This window comes from Rhinoderma darwinii, chromosome 5 (assembly GCF_050947455.1).
Source record: "Rhinoderma darwinii isolate aRhiDar2 chromosome 5, aRhiDar2.hap1, whole genome shotgun sequence".
Classification (NCBI taxonomy): domain Eukaryota; kingdom Metazoa; phylum Chordata; class Amphibia; order Anura; family Rhinodermatidae; genus Rhinoderma; species Rhinoderma darwinii.
The window spans coordinates 158,157,511-158,164,970 of record NC_134691.1 but is presented as its reverse complement, the minus strand read 5'-3'; the positions used below and the strand labels follow the sequence as shown (position 1 = coordinate 158,164,970).

Here is a 7,460-nt window from a genome sequence, read left to right as displayed (position 1 = left end):
TATTATGCGGCGGATTTTACGCATTGTTTTTGGGCTTTCCCAGCCTAATAATACGAGCCTGTTGCCACCCCAGTGCCCGACCATCACTTCAGATGGTCAGGTACTGGATTGTACCCGGCTCTTCCCGACACCCCTGGTGGCAGTGGGTACTGGGGTAATAATAGAAGGTTAGTGTTAGCCTCGGCACCAGCTTACACTATGCCCCACCTTAGTAATGGACGCCGTCTATCAGACAGCCACTATTACTAAGGCAGTAATAATATAGTTTAAAAAAAAAAAACAGACACAGAAAAAATATTTTATTGAAATAAAAACCCCTACACAACCCTCTTTAATCAATTTATTGAAAATAAAAAACGCCATCATAGAAGTAGTCCTCGAATCCAAGAGAGTCCAACGACCGAACCTGTAAAAAAAAAACAAAAAAAAACAAAACATTAGTAACATTAATAAGTACAAAAGCAAAACCATTATTATACTTGCCTTCCTGGGTCTGTGACATCAAAGGTGATCCTGTGTCACTTACAAAGCTTAGTAAACTAAGCAGTGACAGCTCTAAGCTGTCATTGATTCATTTACATCATGTGGTCCCAGGTTACCTCAGTTCAATGGCCTACTTTTAAAAGTAGGCCAATCAACTTAGGTAACCGGCCACCACATGATGTAAACTAACCAATGACAGCTTAGAGCTGTCACTGCTTAGTTTACTAAGCTTTGTAAGTGACACAGGATCACCCGAGATGCGCCAGAATTTTGGCGAATCTCGGGTGCGTGTGCCACTATAAACCTAGAGCGGGGACTCCTTCAGATACAAAGGAATCCTCGCACTAGGAGTTACTAGCGTCGGCGGGGCTCAGCAATAAAGGCTCCGTTGATGCAATGACATCGCATCGCCTGTGCCACAAGAAAGCGTCAAATGATGAGGAAGGGAACTAATGGTTCCCTTGCTTCACCTGCACTTTTAACTGTATCCGCTTCCTAAGGACGCGGATAAAATTTAAGTAAGTACATTACATTAGGGTTGTCACGATACCAGAATTTGGACTTCAATACCGATACTTTGTGTAGTATTGCGATTCTCGATACCAAAACGATACTTTGCCAACAATAATAAAAAAGTTCTTCCATTTTCTGATGTGACGCACGTGGTGTAATGAATTTTGAACCTCCGTGTGCCTAACAGTAATAGTAATTAACCCCATCGTGTTTCTCAGTCATAATGGACAACATTGGGTTAATGTGTGAGGTACATGATGGGGCTAATTACTATTAATGAGAGGCACATGGAGGTTCAAAATTCATAATACCTCGTGCCTCACATTAATAAGTGAAAGAAAGCAGTTTTTATTTAATTTTTTTATACTGTACACATCATAAATGACACAATAAATTTGTTGTGTAGGTTATTACGGTCGCGACAATACTGAATGTGTGTATGTTTTATGTATTGAGCCCATTATTTTATGGTTTATTGTAAAAAATGGGCGTGTGTATTTTTTTAAATTGTTTTTATTGAACATTACTTTCTTTTTACTTTTTTATTTTTAAGCTTTAAAGGGGTATTCCAGTTACAACAAGTTACTCCCTATGCCGTCCGTAAGCCACATCTTCACCAAAAGAAGGAAAATGACAGTCAGGGACAAGTATATACTTCCTATACTCTTAGAGTCCAGGAGAAGTGTATGCGAACATAAAATAAGAATAAATATAACCAATAATACTGGCATATAGTGCCATATCCGTAGGGTAAGGGGTAACTTGCTGATCGGTGGGTGTCAGACAGCTGGGACCCCCACCGTTTACGAGAACGGGCGTCCCATAACCCTTGTTTGAACCAAGCGGCAGGTCGCTCATGCGCACTGCCACTCCATTCGTTCTCTATGGGAGCGCTGGAGATAGGCGAGTACAGCGTTTGGCTATTTTCGTCGCTGCCATAGAGAATGACGTGATTCAAGGGGCATCCCCCTTTGGATTTTCGCCTTGAATGCTGCGCTCAGCTTTGATCGCAGCATTCAGGGGAATAGCGGCAGAGATGAGAGGTTTCTCTGATCTCCGCCGTTAGAGCAGCGCTGTGGCTGTGTGATACAGCCATTGTGACGATGTGACCAGTGCTGTACTAATGAGTGGCGTTGCTGGCCCTGAAGACAGAGAACATAGGGGTTTTTCAGTGCGCCCACCATATTCGCTGACTTCAGTGCCAGCATTCATTTTGTGCAGCGCCGGCCGCATCACCTCATGCTGACCACGCGCACACACTTGTCAGGAGCAGGGCAATGACTGTATTACACAGCCGCAGCCCCGCTCACTACATTCATGTATAATAATACTAAGCTGTGCGGCTTACTATCGCAATACATTAACGGTATTGAACCGTTTGAGGGTGCACGGCATTGAAACAGTATCGATGCACCGTGCTAACCAACCCAACACTACATTACACTAAGAATAATTAGACGAAAAAGTCTCACAGGACACATAAATATCAGGGTGGGAAGCAGAAGTCTCAACCACCCACTACATTTATTAGAGATAAGGACTCCAAAAAATGGTATATAGAAACTAGAGAAAAGGAGTCCAGAAATATTAATATTGAAAAAATTTGAAATCTTTATTATTAACCAAACATTGAGAATCTAAAACAAGTCTATTACTGGATCAGAATAAATGTACACTTTGTCAGAAATATGTACAAACAGTATATGGCATGAGAAGTCACATATTTGTTATATCCCAGATCAGGGATATATACATATAGGTAGGCATATGTCAGGACAGGAAGAAGAAAACAAGTGAAGAGCTCAGATGAGAGCTTGCGCCTGATAAATGTAACCAGTGCAATAAATATATATAGGACCCGACAGAACCTCAATAGTATGCTTACCCATGCTCAGTAGCGTGGTTGCGTGATCCAGAGGATAAAGTGACACCCCGACGCGCGTTTTCGCGTGTAGCTTTTTCAAGGGGTAAGCACACTATTGAGGTTCTGTCGGGTCCTATATATATATTTATTGCACTGGTTACATTTATCAGGCACAAGCTCTCATCTGAGCTCTTCACTTGTTTTCTTCTTCCTGTCCTGACATATACCTACCTATATGTATATATCCCTGATCTGGGATATAACAAATATGTGACTTCTCATGCCATATACTGTTTGTACATTTTTCTGACAAAGTGTACATTTATTCTGATCCAGTAATAGACTTGTTTTAGATTCTCAATGTTTGGTTAATAATAAAGATTTTCTATTTTTTCAATATTGATATTTCTGGACTCCTTTTCTCTAGTTTCTATATTACACTAAGAATGTAGCAATACTTACCTGACTTGCTGCGGTGCCCTCCTGTCCTGCTCTGTCGTCCGTTCCCCCTGCAGCGCTTCTTAGATTGAGTCTAAGACATGCCCACAGCTGCCCTGGCCAATCCATTAACAGTGGGCATGTCTTACAGACTAAGGCCTCATGCATACGACTGTATTTTTGTCCACCCGTAAAAACTGGCGTAAATACGGGTCCTTGGTCACACGTATTCGACCCGTATTGCACCAGTATGTACGGACCCGTGCCCGTATATACGGGTCCGGTGTCACCCGTATTCCACCCGTATTTACGGGCAGGTTTTTGGCTGCAAAATTGCACTGCAGTAATCGGCAGCCCTTCTCTCTATCAGTGCAGGATAGAGAGAAGGGACAGCGCTTTCTGCAATAAAAGTAAAAGAAATTCATACTTACCCGGCCGTTGTCTTGGTGACGCGTCCCTCTCTTGACATCCAGTCCGACCTCCCTGGATGACGCGGCAGTCCATGTGACCGCTGCAGCCAGTGATTGGCCTGTGATTTGCTGCAGCGGTCACATGGGCTGTAACGTCATCCCAGGAGGCCGGACTGGAGGAAGAAGCAGGGAGTTCTGGGTAAGTATGAACGTCTTTTTTTTTTTTTTTTACATCTTTATCTATATTCTGATCGGTATTCACTGACCAGGGTGCTGAAACAGTTACTGCCGATCGTTTAACTCTTTCAGCACCCTGGATAGTGAATATTTACTTACGTCGCCTATCAACGCTCCCGTAATTACGGGTGCACACACACGTAGTCACCCGTAATTACGGGAGCCCCATAGACTTCTATGGGCTGCCCGTGCCGTAATTACAGCCTTAAACAGAACATGTTCTATCTTTTTCAACGGCACGGGCACCTTCCCGTAAGCATATGGGGAGGTACCCGTGGCCAATAGAAGTCTATGGGCCCGTAATTACGTGCCCTAATTAAGGCCCGTAATTATGGGAGTTTTTACGGTCGTGTGCATGGGGCCTAAGGAGCGCTGGTAAAGCGCACACCCACCCCACCCCTGCCGCCCTGTGAGTGACCTGACCACTAACCGGTCAGGTCATGAGTTACATTTTTAATTTTAAAAAAATGATCCCCCTGCCCCCTTCCCTGTTGAACGCCCTAGGAGCTGCACCCCCGGGGCTAGTGCCTAGTGGTAAATATGGCCCTATCTACACACACTACACAAGCATTTGAAAATATGTAAGTCACATCTTCACCAAAAGAAGGTAAATGACAGTCAGGGACAAATATATACTTCCTATGCTCTTAGAGTCCGGGAGAAGTGTATGCGAACATAAAACAAGGATAAATATAACCAATAATACTGCCATATAGTGACCATATAGTGGTCAATTACCAGTCCTACACATCTGCTCTGCAGAGTATCATCACGCTGCGGACTACACAAGAGAATACAGCACTGATCAGACAGTCACAGACACTGGTGACATGTTCTCTGACCGTTGATCTCTCTTCTTTTCTTCTTCACCTGGCCCAGGCTGCGATAACAACTTCTCTGGACGGCTGTAGAGTTTGTTGCCCAGTCATCTGTGGTCTCTCGCTTCTGCAGCCCATCCTCACCTTTATGCTACATAATCCCTCCCATTCTGCTGTTCCCTTTAAAGAGGCTCTGTCACCACATTATAAGTGGCCTATCTTCTACATAATGTGATCGGCGCTGTAATGTAGATTACAGCAGTGTTTTTTATTTAGAAAAATTATCATTGTTGACGGAGTTATGACCTATATTAGCTTTATGCTAATGATTTTCTTAATGCCCAACTGGGCGTGTTTTACTTTTTGACCAAGTGGGCATTGTAGAGAGAAGTGTATGACGCTAACCAATCAGCGTCATACACTTCTCTCCATTAATTTATTCTTCACATAGTGTTCTTATTAGATCACTATGTGCAGCCACATACACACACACTAACGTTACTCAAGGGTCCTGACAGTGAATAGACATTACCTCCAGCCAGGACGGGATGTGTATTCAGAATCCTGAGACTTTGCTAACGTTTGTGGTTGATTTACATCACAGCAGGCGTAGTATCGCGAGATTACGCTGTAAGCTGTCATTTACAGCAAGACTATTTTTTAGTTAGGCCAATGTTTAGCTAGAATATTGGAAACATCACCACTAAAGACACTGTATGTGGAGATTAAGGGAATTTATTTCGGTGTAGCCCATTTAGATTTATCAAAGAGTTCCTCCCTTGGTATATATTTAACCTTCTTTCTGTGTGACTATCAATCGTTTAGGATAGCCCCTCTGTAAAATATTCGAAGTCATTGTCTCAAGTGATCGGTCCAAATCCGATTGATCATCGACTATACGTTTCACCCTGATCATCTGACTATAAGGCAGTGATCGTATAGTGTTTTTTGGATGACAACTTTCAAACCTTAAAAGAGCATTTCAATCTGTGTCCTTTTGTATGTAGTTTAGTCTTAAATTTATTGTAATCGATCATAACCGTGACATCTAAAAATTGGATAGTTTCCATGGAATAAACCACGGTGAATTGTATATCATCATTTAATGTATTAAGGTATTGATGAAAAGATACCAAAGATGTCTCAGTATCTGTCCAGATGAGGAAGATGTCGTCTATGTATCGCCACCACCTCAGAACATGTGAGATGTGGTGGGATACATAGATCGACATCTCCTCTATCATATCCATAAAAATATTGGCACATGACGGCGCCATGTTGGACCCCATGGCTGTCCCAATGAGCTGTAAGTAGTATCTATTTTCAAAAGTGAAATAATTAGAGGTCAAGATCAATTCCACAAGTGATATAATAAACTCACAAACTCTCAAAATTTGTAGTTGAGCATCAGATAATATACGTGACGATATAAGGTCAGAAGACCCCATACAACAACAGCAAAAAGAACTTCCACAAACAGAGGTAAATATATCTTTACATATATTATCTCATGCTCAACTACAAATTTTCTGTGGGACTTAATAACAGCACAGCGTGATCTCGCGAGATCACGCTGTGAATGATATAATAAACTCACAAGCTGGTACTGTATAATCAGAAGTGTACAGTCTACACCTGACTGCTTCCATGCCTTTGCTATAACTAATAGAAGTATACAGGGATACCACATCGAAGGACACCAAAACGGACCCCCGAGGTGGTATCAAGACCAAGGACATGTATTATGTGTATTAGTACAAACATAACAATTACTGTATTAAATCAAAGGTTCGAATTGATGTCCTTCAACAACTTGACAGTGTCCTAAGCGAACGTAAAACGTGTCGATAACGTTATTTATAACATCTGGTGTGATTGAATTCGAAACGTTCACTATTCTTTCCCACTGCTCGTCTAAGTTTGCGATCCTAGTCTCAGACTTTACTTTTTAAATACCCCCAGTAAAACAAGTCTAATGGGGTCAGATCTGGCGATCTCGGTGGCCATTCTATCGGGCCGGTATCACTTGGTTTCTTAGCAAATTGCAGTCATTTTCTGCATTTATGTTTCCTTCAATGAAAAACAGTCTTACAATATGATTGAGCAATATTCCGGCCCAAATGTTAACCTTCTGAGAATACTGGGTATGACTGTCTCACATCCAATGTGGATTTTCATCTGCCCAATACCTCATGTTCTGTCGATTTACAGAAGCGTTTAGTTCAAATGTAGCTTCATCCGAAAAACCGGTCCAGTTGAAAATCTGATGATCATCAAATCGTGTCATCATTGTATCGCACAATTCCACTCTTCTGTCATAATCATCTTCGGATAGCTCCTGAACTAGACGTATTTTATAAGGATGATAATGATGCCTCTTAAAAATTTGACGGACTGATGTGGCGCTGATATCATTTTGTTATGCTCCACTCGAGACAGATGTATGAAGATTATCATGTACAGTGAGCGGAACATCTAAAGCTTTTTCATCATTACAAGCATGTTTGGGTCTTCCGGATCTTGGTGCGTCTTTAATTGGACCGGTTATTTCGAAACGATGAACAGTTCTTTTAACCGTTGATAATGAAATTGGATCACGGGAAGGATAAGTGGCATTGAATAAAGCCACTACTTCTCGATAGGATCTTATTTTTTCTTCGCCATACCCTCTCATAATCAATAAAGTGATCCTTTCCA

General features: G+C 41.9%; 1 long non-coding RNA gene across 1 annotated transcript in view; it reads right to left on the bottom strand.

The window, feature by feature from the left end:
* Positions 1-327: 327 nt before the first annotated feature.
* The window catches only part of LOC142652786 (uncharacterized), a 37,410-nt gene continuing 30,277 nt past the window's right edge, over positions 328-7,460 (bottom strand). The window contains exon 3 of the long non-coding RNA XR_012847926.1: positions 328-406. This is a non-coding gene — a long non-coding RNA (uncharacterized LOC142652786). The remainder of the gene's footprint in view (positions 407-7,460) is intronic.